The sequence below is a fragment of the Protopterus annectens genome, chromosome 16.part0 (genome assembly GCF_019279795.1).
Source record: "Protopterus annectens isolate FY-2018-M chromosome 16.part0, PAN1.0, whole genome shotgun sequence".
In the NCBI taxonomy this organism is placed as follows: Eukaryota; Metazoa; Chordata; order Ceratodontiformes; family Protopteridae; genus Protopterus; species Protopterus annectens.
Genome location: NC_056750.1, coordinates 559366843 through 559380759, shown reverse-complemented (window position 1 = coordinate 559380759; position 13917 = coordinate 559366843). Strand labels below are relative to the sequence as shown.

At 44.6% G+C, this 13917-nt stretch overlaps 1 protein-coding gene across 2 annotated transcripts in view; it reads right to left on the bottom strand.

Annotated features, from left to right (window-relative positions):
* The window catches only part of HMCN2 (hemicentin 2), a 2554053-nt gene that overhangs the window by 1753489 nt on the left and 786647 nt on the right, over window positions 1–13917 (bottom strand). The window lies entirely within an intron of this gene.

Here is a 13917-nt window from a genome sequence, read left to right as displayed (position 1 = left end):
TCCACTACAGACAATGCAACCTATTTGTCAAGATCCCATTTCAAGACGGCCATAGGTGAAAAAGTATTTTTTTAAACTAGCACCTGTAGCATGAAACTCGCCACCTCAAGATAACCAAAAACAATAGGAATTCAGAACATTCTAAAAAGAGCTACTTCAACTTATTAGCAATGAATGAATACAAGTTCCAATTTTTCAACAATGGCCAAGTCAAGCCAACAATTAATGTAGCTGGAATCTTTATACCTAACAAACTCAAAAGGGAATGTTTTTTTCATGATGTTGCTGAAATCTGGAAACCTAAATGAAACTCAGAATGCAGTGACTTTTTTCCTGATGTAGCTGGAATCTGGGTACCTAACTAAAACTCAGAAGGAAATGCTTTTTTCATGATGTAGCTGGAAGCTGTCTAATTGAAAGACAGAACAATTTCTCACACTTTAATTTCTCCAAGTCTTTTGGATTTCTAATGCCACGACAGGAATGGACCCCATTCCTAAGTAAAAGTATGATTAAAGTTCATGAAATTAATATTGTTTCAATCTTTGATGTCAGGCAAAAGTGCTCTTTGCAGCACCTGCAATATGCCTAGAACTGACTCCTGCAATTTATATGAAGCTACATGTATTGGTGGCGCATCTAAATAAGACTGTAAATTATCTTTCATGAGAACCGTTGCTCCTACCGCTACTGAAACTGTCTGGGTATCCCTTCTTCCACATTGCTTTCCTTTCTGTCTGCAAATCATGCCATTTTATTGCTTTGCATCTCTCTACACACAAGACACTGTAGTCACTGGGTGTAGCAATTTTGATGATCAATGCTACGTCTGTCCTCTTTGCATGGGCTACTATATCTGGTTGTTTCACATCTATTTTTGAACTTTTGGTAATAAGTGATCCCATGTAATATAAACTTCATCATTCTCTATAATGCATTGTGTCTCATGTTTCCACTGCTTCTCAGCTACTTCACAGGATCATAGGAGGTTATTAGGCTAATGGCCCTGGGGCCGCTACAAGCCTAGTCAACAGTTTATCCCCAAAAAACCTCAATCAGCACCTGTTGCCCCTGTCAATGAGGGACACAGGTGGAACTCCTGGGGCAAATTTGTGGTTTCCTATCCACTCATCAAGGTTACATTTGAAGAGGGTCAGCAACGTACTCTATTTGATGTGTATGGGAAGTCTATTCCAGAGACGGGGCAGCCTCTGGAAGACAAACCTATCACTCCAGCAGATTTTGTTGATGTTGCATATTAGATTTAGGCCTTTCAAGTGGATAATGTGCAAGGAGTTAGACTTATGGATATGGAGCATCTCTAGTAGGTCAGGGTCTGAGATTGCCTTGTAGGCGAGATATGGATCACCTCTGAACAATCTGTATGATACCAAGTAGAGTGATAGTGATTTGAGCCTATCCATATAGGACAGGTGTTGGAGGCCATGAATTCTCTGTGAGGTATTTCTGTGGCCTTTCCAGCTGGTGCAGGTGTTTGGAGAGGAACATACCAAATGGGGTACTGTACTCAATTACTGGCTTGATGAGAGAGGAGTACAGAGAGGCAATAACCTCTTTTTTTCTATATGCAATCCCTTTACTTATGAGATGAGCCAAGTAAAAGGCTTTTCTGACCACTGCCGCTACATGATGGTCAAATGTGAGATTGTTGAAACCTGTGTACCCAGGTCTCTCACCACAGGTTCTGTGCTTAGGGGGTTTGTCGTTGATGTGGTAATCAGTAAGGGCAATGTTTTTGCTGAATGGTATAATAATACACTTTTTTGCATTTAACTTAAGCCCATAACTTTGGCACCAGTCATGTGTTGCTGTGAGACCCTCTTGTAGTATGTTAACATCATTTGGGGTGTCAATAACAGCACCCAACTTACAGTCATTCACAAACTTGGTCAGCCACAGGCCTTTTGTCTTTTCCTGGACCTCTGAGAAATAGATGCCAAACAGTAGGGGTCCCAGGATAGATCACTCGGGAACATCACTAGTGACAGGTCTGCTGTCGGAGGCACCTATTTTGACCTTGTGGGTCTTACCGGTGAGCCAGTTAGCCACCCAGCAGATAAGATAGGGATTTACGCCAAGTTGTGTTAGCTTTCTGATGATGCCTGAGTGGGGGATTGTCTCAAAAGCTTTGGCTAAGTCAGGGTAAGCTGCAAGTACTGACTTTCCCTCATCCAGGGCCTTGGTGACAATCTCAAAAAAGTCAGCCAGGTTCAACAGGCAAGATCTGCCTGTGAAGAATCCAAACTAGATGGGGTCAAGTGCTTGGAGATTGCCTATGTCCTTGTTTATGGAGGTCCACAATAATATGCTCCATGGCTTTAAAGATCAGACTTGTCAAGCAAATGAAGCAATAGTTTCCAGGGTTAGTAGTGGCACCACCTTTGTGCAAGGGGATGACAATGGCAGTTCTCCAGTCTGCTAGAATGAAAAGCCTGTACTTAGGCTGTGGTTGAATAGGGTGCTCAATGGCGAAGCTAGTTCTTGCTGGAGATGGTGCAGAAAATCAGGTGAATGGAAGCTGTGTTCTTTGCCTTGAATGGGGCCTTTAAAACTTGATATACAGAGTGGGACAAGTAACAGGGATGTTGAATGGGCCCTTGGGGGGGAGCAGGGGGCTGAAGTTTGCATTGATCCTATCTTGCTAGCAGGCTGGCTAAGTCAACAGAATTGGTGTAAGTGGTACCGCTATTTACTAATTCGAAACTTGGGCTTTGTCATGGAGGTTCCTGATTTAACTGAATAAGGCTTTGTGGTTTTCCTTTGTTTCAGGGGCTAGTTTCAATTCATAATTGGCTTTGAATGTTTTCAATAGTGATTTAATTTGCTTGTTGAGGCTAAGAAGGGAATTTTTCCACTTGGGAATTTGTGCCTTTTTACCATTGGACAACAGTTTCTTCCTTTTGTTGTAAAGCCTGTTGATAGAGGATGTCCACCAGACAGGTTTGTGTTTCCTTGATAAGCAGGTTTTACTTCTGTTGGGTATGGCTGAGTCCATGCAGTTGTACAAGTGCTTGTATACTGCAGTGGCGTAATGTTCAGCATAGCTGTCTGCATCCTCTGAGGTGGCGGTGGTGTGAAGCTACTGATACCCTCCCTTAGGAGGCTGTAGTCAGTTTTTGAGAAGATTTTAGCCTGGTTATGGCTTTAGCTATGAATGGCTGAAATGTGCTTTACAACAAAAGGTAGAAACTGTTGTCCAAGGGCAAAAAGGAACAAATTCCAAATTGGAAAAACTCCCTCCTTAGCCTCAACAAGCAAATCAGATCACCAGTGAAAACCTCCAAAGCCAATTATGAATTGAAACAAACCTCTGAAACAAAGGGAAAAGTACAGTTTTGTACCTACCATAAATGTAGATGTCCGAACTGGATAGCATCTGCAGTCATAACAACTGGGTTGTCCTGTCGTCAGGCAGCCCTTCGGTCGGCCGGATTCCAAAGTCCGGGTCCGGCTTCGGCTGATGTCGCACTTCACCCGACGTCATCTCTGCTGGTCTTCGGGTATAAAGGCATCAGCCGATGCCATTTTCTTCAGTGTTTCTTGCCCCAGATGCCAGTTGCCCTCTTGGAAGGCTAAATTTTGGGTAAAAATGCCAATGTTTCCCAAAGGATAGAAGGCCAACACAAAAAATAAGCATGTATGTACATATATACAAACAAATACACCATAAGAGACTCCCCCCCACCAGCTAGCTATTAGGAGGGTAAATACCCTAGGAGTACCACAGAGGGGAAGGAGGGAGGGTAATCCTGACTGCAGATGCTATCCAGTTCGGACATCTACATTTATGGTAGGTACAAAACTGTACTATGTCCTTCATGGATGCATCTGCAGTCATAACAACTGGGTAGAATACCATAGCCAACTAGGGGAGGAGGAAGAATAGATTATGGTGTGGTTAGGATCCCTTGCAGTACAGCAGTGGCAAACCCTGCTCGGGATCTGGAATACAGAGGTAAATTATAATGCTTGGCAAATGTATGCACGGAGGTCCAAGTAGCCGCCTCAATAATGTCCTTGGTTGCCACTCCTTGTAAGAAGGCTGTGGTAGTGGCTGTTGCTCTTGTAGAATGAGGTTGTATGTTCTGTGGAATTGGTTTTCCATGGAAGGAGTAACAGAATCATATGCAATTTCCTATCCATTTGGAGATTGTCTGTTTGGAAATTGCTTTTCCTTCCCTTCCTGTTGCATAGGCTACAAAAAGCTGGTCAGTTTTTCTGTTACTTTTTGTTCTGTCCAGGTAGTAGCGTAGCTGTCTGTGTACATCCAAGGTATGCAGCATTCTTTCCCCTCTGTTTTGTGGGTTGGGGAAGAAGGTAGGTAGGTGGATTGCCTGGTTTAAGGACACTCTGGATACCACCTTAGGCATAAATGTAGGATTAGTCCTCATGGACACTCTGTCTTGGTGGAAGATTAGGAAGGGTTGTACTGCCATTAGGGCCTGAAGTTCAGAAACCCTCCTTGCTGAGGTTATTGCCAGTAGGAAAGCAGTTTTCCATGAAAGATGCTGTAGGTCTGCTGTTGCTGCTGGTTCAAAAGGTGCAGTGTCAACTTTTCTAGCACAAAGTTCAAATCCCAAGCTGGCAGTGGTGGTTTCCTAGGAGGTTTTACATTCTTGATCCCTCTGAGGAACTGCCTGAGTAGAGGATGTGAGAAGACAGGTGGATCAAAGCTGTATTCTGCTGAAATAGCTGATGCATGTATCTTGATGGAGGAATAGGACAGGCCTGTATGTAGAAGCTCTGCCAAGTACTCCAGAATGTTAGCCATATCTATATTCGACACATCCTTCCCTCTTTCAGCACTCCAAATGACAAACCTTTTCCATTTCCCTGCATAGTTCCTTCTTGTTGAAGGTCTGCGGGCTTCAAGGATAATGTCTTTAACCCTTTGGGAGAGATCTGGAATAGTTGCTGCTATGTGATGTGCCATGCAGTCAGCTGCAACGTTTTTAGGTTTGGATGCATGATGCTGTAGTTGTTCTGAGTTAACATCAAGGGCATCAGGGGTATTGACCACATTTTGTCCCGAGACATGCTCCTCAGCAATGGGTACCAGTGTTGTCTTGGCCAGTTTGGAGCTATCAGGATTATCCTTGGACGTTCCTCCTTGATTTTTAGTAATACCTTGTGTATCAAGGGAAGAGGTGGGAATGCATATGCTGTCAGGCCTTTCCAGCTGAAGGAGAGCGAATCCACTTTCGATGCAAGTGGATGGAATGTCCTTGTGCAGAATTTTTTGAGCTGGTGGTTGAGAGGGGAAGCGAATAGATCTATCTGTGGCATTCCCCATTTCTTTGTGATGGTCTTGAAGATGTCCGGGTGTAGCATCCATTCGTGAGCATCCGAGGTGGTTCTGCTTAACATGTCTGCTAGAGTGTTCTCCTTTCCCGGTACAAACATTGCCTGTAACTGGATGTTGTAGCTGAGTGCCAGGTTCCAAAGGTCCAAAGTCATTCTGCATAGGGGGTATGAATGAGTTCCTCCCTGTTTGTTGATGTACCACATGACTGTGGTGTTGTCTGTCCTTATCATCAAATGGCCTTCTTTGAGAAATGGTCTGAATTTTTGGATTGCCAGTTTTACTGCCAGCATTTCTTTTAGGTTGATGTGCAGGTGAAGCTGGTCCTGCGTCCACAATCCTTGCACGCATTTGTCCAGCATGTGAGCCCCCCATCCTAGGTCTGAGGCATCTGTTGTGATGGTTTGGCTTGCTTGATGTTTGTGAAAGGATAAGCCTGGGTTTGACTGGCATGCTTGAGCCCACCATAGGAACTCCTGTTTTAGGCATGGAATTAGTGGAATTTCTGCTTCTAGGCTGTGCCTGTGTTGGGACCATAAATTCTTTAGGTACCACTGTAGTTTTCTCATATGCAGTCTGGCATGTGGAACCAAGATTATGCATGATGCCATGAAGCCCAAGGCCTGCAGAACTTTTCTTTCTGTTAGCTTGCTGTGGTTTGTTAGTGCCAAGAAGTAAAGAGGGAGATCTTTTTGTTTTTCTGCAGTTAGGAATGCCATTTGTTTTACTGTGTCCAATTCAGCGCCCAAGAATGTCCTTGTTTGGGATGGAATCAGCCTTGATTTTTGCAAATTGACTGTGTATCCCAGTGCTTGTAGCAAGTAAATGACCCTTTGTAAATCTGTTGTCAGCTTGCTTTTGTTGTCCCCTTGTAGCAGGCAGTCATCCAGGTATGGATAAATTTGGATTCCCTGTAGTCTGCAGTGGGCGATTACTGATGCCAGGCATTTTGTGAATACTCTGGGCGCAGTAGATAAGCCAAAGGGCAATGCTGAGAATTGATAGTGCTCTGATCCTGCAAGAAATCTGAGGTATCTTCTGCAAATTGGTCGAATGGGGACGTGCAGGTATGCCTCCTTGAGATCTAGAGTTACCAGCCAACACTCCTTGCCCAGCATGGGAAGAAGTTGCTGTAGGGTCAGCATCTTGAATTTTGGGACAATGATGTATGTGTTTAAGGTGGACAGATCGAAAATAGGTCTCCAACTTTTTTCCTTTCTTGGAACTAGGAATAGTCTGGAGTAGAATCCTTTGCCTTGCTCTGTTATTGGTACTCTTTCCACAGCTCTCATCTTTGTTAATTGCATTATCTGCTGTAGAGCTTCTGTTTTTTGATTTGGAGGTAGGTTTGGCATTCCTCTTTTGACTGGTATAGTGTGGAAGTGGAACCGGTAACCTTGGTCTATGGTTTGCAAAATCCACTTGTCTTTTGTGATATAGTGCCAGTTCTTTGAAAATAAGGTTAATTTTCCGCCTAAGGGTGCTGCTATTTGTTCCCTGGTAGGCGGAATCAGAATCAAGTCACTGTGATTGCCCTGTTGTAGTGGTAGTGGCTGTGCCTGTGTCTCTGTTATTACCTTGCCACTGTCGTCCTCTGTAGGCACCCCCTCTGGATTGATTTCTGCCTCTGGAACGTCTATTCCTGCCCCTTTGGGATTTTGTGGAGTCAGGAAAGGACCAATTTTTTGGCAGGCCAGTTCCTGCTAAACCTTGGGGGCTGAACCTGCAAGAAATCTTTAACCGTTTGTACAGATTTTGCCTTTTCTTCCATTTTCTTCATTACCTGCTGGGCAGGTGTACCAAACAAACTGGTCTTATCCATAGGAGCATCTAATAACTTAGCTTTAACATGATCCGGTAAAACTTGTTCCTTCAGCCATGCATGTCTTCTCATCACTGTGCCAGTCATGGCTGATCTAAATGAAGCCTCCAGTGCATCATAGCCACATTTTAAGGAATGGTTACTAACCTGTTGTATGTTATTTACCATTTCTAATAGATTTTCTTATCTATAGAGTCATCAGAGGATAGCTTTTTAGTTAACTGATCAAGCATAAACTCTTGGTATTGTATCATGTGAAACTGACAGTTTAAAGCTCTAGCTGAGAGAGTAGCAGAGGTGTAAACCTTTTTGCCCCATCTGTCTAAAGACCTGGCTTCCCTTTCAGAAGGAATAGGGTTTTTTGCTGTGGTTGAGGCTACTGCCTTAGGGCCCTGGGATATAGTTTCGGGTCTGCAAGAGGGGCCTTGTATAGGTGATGATGAGTGTCTGGCACCCTGTAAAATCTATCTGGTTTGGCAGGTGCTGGAGGTAAAGAATCTGGTGCAGTGCAAACATCATTAAATGCATCGTCCACAACAGAGAGGACAGGAGGTATAGCTAAGGGCCTGTGTTGTGGTAGGTGCAGAAAAGTCCTAAGTCTTTCTGGAGTCTGAAAAATCCTGTTCCTGCCATTGGAAATGTTCTCTCATGGCATGTAAGGTTTCCCCAAAGGAGAATTCTTCTGGTGGGGAAGCAGCTGGAATGGATTCTTCAGCATCTGAGTCCTCAAAATTGGAGAAAGGAGCCTCTGGCTGGTCTGTAATATCTGAGTCTTCCGCAGAATCATCAGAGGACACAGGCTCGAGGGGCTCTGCTCTAGGTCTCTTTTCTGGGGGCTGAGAGGCCCTGTCTGGGTGAGATTGAGATCCCCTAATTAAGGATATTAAATCTTCTGCCAGAGTAAGCATTTGTGAACTAGAAGTGGGCCTGGTTGAGGGGGGTTTAACAGGCACTGACTTAGTAGATTTGGCTGCTTTAGCCCTGGCGAAGGCCTTAATAGACATGGCTGCAGGAGGCCTAGCAGCACCACGTGCTGGGGTAGAGACATCCAAAGGGATGGTGTCTGATAAGTCACTAGTAACCACTGTAGTAGGTAAAATTTCTGAGGCCGATTCAAGTAAGGTAACCGGAACCTCAGTAGTAGTCATTGATTCGGCTGTACTCTGATCAGTTTTCTCGGTTTCAGCCGAAACCGAGACACTTGCGGTTTGCTTAACCATGGTTTCGGCCGAAACCGCGGACCGCGAGTGTCGGTCTTTTTCTTTGCGTTTTTTAACAATTTGGTTAGTCTGAGGATCCGACGGCATAATGTACGCAAATTCAGAGCCGAAAAACTGTTCAGCAAACTCCGACCGACGTCTAAGCGTTCGTCGGTTGAAAGAAGCACAGGCCGAACAGGCTGCTACGTCGTGGTCTGGGCCTAAACAAGGCAAACAGTAAGAGTGGAAATCTTTATGAGGTATTTGTTTCCCACAAGTTAAACAGTTATTGACTTTTTCTGACATCGGCTGAGGCAAGAAAGAGTCCCCAACGGGGTACTTAGCTTTTAGAAGTCTTCGAAGGAGTATTCGGTAGTAGTAATCTCTGGATCTGACCGACCGGCACTTGAGAACAGCTTCTGCTTCGGGCGCCACGCGGCAAGAAAGACTGGAGAAAATGGCGTCGGCTGATGCCTTTATACCCGAAGACCAGCAGAGATGACGTCGGGTGAAGTGCGACATCAGCCGAAGCCGGACCCGGACTTTGGAATCCGGCCGACCGAAGGGCTGCCTGACGACAGGACAACCCAGTTGTTATGACTGCAGATGCATCCATGAAGGACATCCACAAAGCCTTCTTCAGTTATGTCAAGAACCTCCATGGCAAAGCCCAAGTTTGATCCGAATTAGTATTTAACACTATCACCTACACTGATCCTGTTGACTTAAACAACCTGCTGGCAGATAGGCTCAGTGCAAATTCACCATCTTGTCCCCCCCCAAAGGCCCTTTCAACATCCCAGATACTTGTCCCACACCTCACATTTCCATAGATCAAGTGCTAAAGGCCCTACCCAAGGCAAAGAACACAGCTTCCATGGGATCTGATAGTATCCCAGGCTGTATTCTCCACCATCTCCAGCAAGAACTGGCTTCACCATTGAGCACCCTATTCAACCACAGCCTAAGTACAGGCTTCATCCCAGCAGAGTGGAAAACTGCCATTGTCATCCCCTTCCACAAAGGTGGTACCACTACTGACCCTGGAAACTATCACCCCATTAGCTTGACAAGTCTGATCTTTAAAGTCATGGAGCATATTATTATGGATCTCATAAATAGGGATATATGCAATCTCCAAGCACTTGACCCCACCCAGTTCAGATTTGTCAAGGGCTGATCTTGTCTGCTGAACTTGGTTGACTTCTTTGAGACTGTCACCAAGGCCCTGGATGAAGGAAAGTCAGTACATACAGCTTACCTTGAATTGGCCAAGGTCTTTAACACAATCCCCCATGCGTGCATCATCAAAAAGCTAACACAACTTGGAGTAAATCCCTATCTCATCAGGTGGGTGGGCCAACTAGCTCACCAACAGGACCCTCAAGGTCAAAATAGGCATCTCCACCTATGATAGTAGACCTGTTCCTAGTGGAGTTCTCCAGGGATCTGCCTGGGACCTCTACTGTTTGGCATCTACTTCTCGGAGGTCCAGGCAAAGTCAAAAGGTCTGTGGCTGACCAAGTTTGTGGACAGCTGTAAGGTGGGTATTGTCATTGACTCCCCGAATTATGTTAACATACTGCAAGAGAGTCTTACAGCAACTAATGACCGATGCCAAAGTTATGGCCTCAAGCTAAATGCAACAAAAATGTATCATCATACTATTTGGCAAAAACATGGCCCCTACTGATTAACACATCAATGGCAGCCTCCTAAGCACACAACCTGTGGTGAGAGACTTGGGTACTCAGATTGATAATCTCACATTTGACCAGGAAGTAGGGCAGTGGTCAGAAAAGCCTTTTACTTGGTTCATCTCATAAGTAAAGTGATTGCATCCAGAAAAAAAGGAGGTTATTACCTCTCTATACTCCTTCCTCTTTAGACCAATAGAGTAGAACGCCCTGTTTGGTACAGACATCTCCAAACATCTGCACCAACTGGAAAGGCCAAAGAAATACCTCACAGAGAGAATCCATGGTCTTCAACACCTATCCTTTGTGGACAGGCTTAAATCAATATCACTCTACTTGGTATCGTACAGGTTGCTCAGAGGTTATCTGTGTCTCACCTACAAGACAATCTCAGACCATGCCCTACTAGAGATGCTCCATATCCACAGGTCTAACTCCTTGCACACTACCCATTTGAAAGGCCTGAATCTAATATGAGACATCAACAAAACCTTCTGGAGAGACAGGTTTGTCTCCCAGAGGCTGCCCCTTCTCTGGAATAGACTTCCCAAATACATCAAACGAAGTACCTCGTTGACCTCTCTTCAAGTGCAACCTTGATGAGTGGATGGGAAACCACAAATTTGCCCCAGGGGTTCCACCTGTGCCTCTCACTGACAAGGGTAACAGGTGCTGACTGAGGTTTCTTTTTGGGGATAAACTCTTGGCTAGGCTTGTAAGGGCTCCAGGGCTATAAACCTAGTAACCTCCTATGATTCTAAGAGAGAACTAGGCTGGCTCTCTGTACAATTTATAACATTTTGAGCACGATTCATTCACCTTTTTCTTTTGAAATGGTTATTTCTCTGTTTTTTTTAATTTTATTTTTATTTTTACATTTGTTAACCAGGTTATCCCGACTGGGTCCAGAGAGCCCTTTTTCAGCAGTGACCTGATGAGAAAAGCTCCAGGAAAGTAATTAAAAAAAATAAGAAAAACCTAATAATTCAAGTTTTAAGTTACTTAACAGTTCAATAACAGACAGAAATATACACTATGAATATATACAAGGCAAAAGTACAGTACTTTTAGAATACAGTAACAATACGTTTGAGAAATTTGGTTAGCATTAAGTTACTTACAAGGAATGTAGCAATGCCTAAAATAAAAAAAAAAAATTCAGAGTAACATCATGACATAGAACAAAGATGCATTTAATAGCATAGGTACTAACTGCAGAGAGAGTAAGATATGCAGACAGGTTAGGCAGGTACCAGGCAGATACGTTAACTGACAGAAGAAAAAATCATTAGGTAATTTCCTTACAAGTACAGATTCATGCATGTTGGAAACAAGAAGTTATGTACTCACCATAACGTTCGATGTATGTAGTCCATCTCACCTCACATTCTTACCCATGGGTTTTAGCTTGAAGTCTTTCTATTGGCTGGGCTAAGATGGTATCCCATGCTGCACTGCTCTCTATCCCCAGATCTAGTTTGCTGCAAGCACCAGCACTCATTCTCCATGCATAACACCACCTAAGGAAAGGAAAAACAAACCAAGAATGAAGGGAACTCTGAAACCAGGCCTAACCTCCAGATCCTCCAGGACGGGGGAAGGAGGGGGGGTAAGTAAGAATGTGAGGTGAGATGGACTACATACATCGAAAGTTACGGTGAGTACATAACTTCTTGATGTTATGTAGTCCAATCTCGCGTACATTCTTACCCATGGGACAGCGTCCCCAGCACCTAAATCCTGGGAGGCTCAGTGGAAAATACTCCTGAGCACTGTGGAACCAAAGGAAGACCTGCCCCTAGATACCACATCTAACTTGTAATGAGTAACAAAGGTGTGAAGAGATGGCCATGTAGCCGCAGCGCAAATATCATCCATAGACAATCTGGCTTGAAAAGCTTTAGATGTAGATACAGATCGGGTAGAGTGAGCCTTCACCCGGAACGGTAAATCTCTTCCCCCTGAAGTATAAATGAAAGAAATACAACTGGAAATCCACCTGGACTACGTGACTTTGGAAACAGGAGACCCAATTCTGTTTTCCGAAAATGAAACAAACAGTTGATCAGATTTTCTGAGGTCTTTCGTTCTGTGCAAATAAAAACGTAATTGTTTGTGCACATCCAATTGATGAAATTTGAATTCTGCCTTGTTTGAGAACTGAGGAAAAAAACACTGGCAATTCAATAGATTGGTTAAGGTTACTAACTGATGCTACTTTGGGAAGAAAGGAGGGATTCGGTCTGAGAGAAACCCTGTCCTTATGAAAAATCAAATATGGGGGTTTGATTGATAAAGCTTGAAGCTCCGAAATGCGTCTGGCTGGCGTGATGGCTACCAAAAAGACAGTCTTCCAAGTTAAGACTTTTAAATCACAAGTGGCTGCAGGCTCAAAGGGGGTTGAAGTAAGACCCTGTAGAACAAAGTTTAAGTCCCAAGGCATAACAGGTTCCAAGACCGGAGGACGAAGTAACAAAGTACTCTTCAGGAAAGCCTTACAGAGTCTATGTGCCATTAGACTAGGTTCATCTGTGACATGAAAGGTAGAAATCACCGCCAACTGGACTTTAATGGTTGCGGTCGCTGAACCCTGGTTAAAAAGCATAGATAGGAACTCCAACACAGATGAAATTGGAGCTGTATAAGCGTCAATCTTTTTGGCATGTGCCCAGATTGAAAACCTCTTCCATTTGCTGTAATAAATCTTCCTGGTCAAAGGCTTATGAGAGGAAGATAGAATATGAACCACCTCCGGTGAAAATTGGTGATGCCTAACTAATGACGGAAGTGGAGTAGCCAGGCTGTCAACTGGAGGGTCCGAAGAGAGGGATGGAGCTGCCCTGACATGTGAGTCAGTAAGTCTGGTTGTGGGTTCAGAATCCAAGGAGCGTCCATGAGATACGGATGCAGAAAGGGGAGCCAAATTTGACGAGGCCAGTGTGGGGCAATCAGAATCATTTTGCTTCCCAAGGATTGCGCTTTCTGAATAACCTTTGACAGCAAGGGAATGTGGACTACAGTGTCTCTGGGTGACTCCCCCTGAGGGGGGATCAGGGTGAAGTAGCCGCTGCATTTGGCATTGAGGGGGCTGGGCAAAAAGGTCGCAGCAAGGCTGACCCCACCTGCAGAAGATCTGCTCCGCAACTTGACAGTTCAGGGACCACTCGTAAGGCATCAGAATAGCTCTGCTTAGCCTGTCTGTGATCACATTGGACTTCCCCGGAATGTGTGTTGCTACCAGAAAATGTTGGGAAGACACTTTCCACTGCCACGCTCGCATGGCCTCTCTGCAAAGGGGATATGATTTGGTTCCTCCCTGCTTGTTCAGATACCACACCACTGACATATTGTCTGAGTGGATTGCAATAGTCCCAAGAGGAAGGAAACTCTGAAGTGCTTGCAATGCTAGTAGCACAGCTCTCATCTCCAAGACATTGATATGCAGATGCATCTCGTGCTATTGCCACATGCCTTGGACTGTCCTGCCTAGATAATGCCTCCCCCACCACATCTGGGAGGCATCTGTGCTCACCGTGGCAACTGGGGGCACAGGAACAAAAGGTTTTCCTGCATTGAAGTTGTCGGTGCGAAGCCACCAACTGAGATCCTGTTTGCACCTGTCTGTGAGTAGAATAGGGTGAGAAAGTGGAAGACGTTGAAGAGACCACTGGGTGAAGAGTAGCCACTGAAGGAGCCTCATATGTAACCTTGCCAAAGGGACTAACATAATCATAGCAGCCATTGTCCCCAACAATTGGAGGACCCATTTTGCCTTCACTCTTCTCAGAGGGAGCAAGGCGTAAACCTGTTGTTGTAAGACTCTGATTCTTTCCTGTGGTAGAACCGCCCACATGAGGATGGTGTCTAATTCGGTGC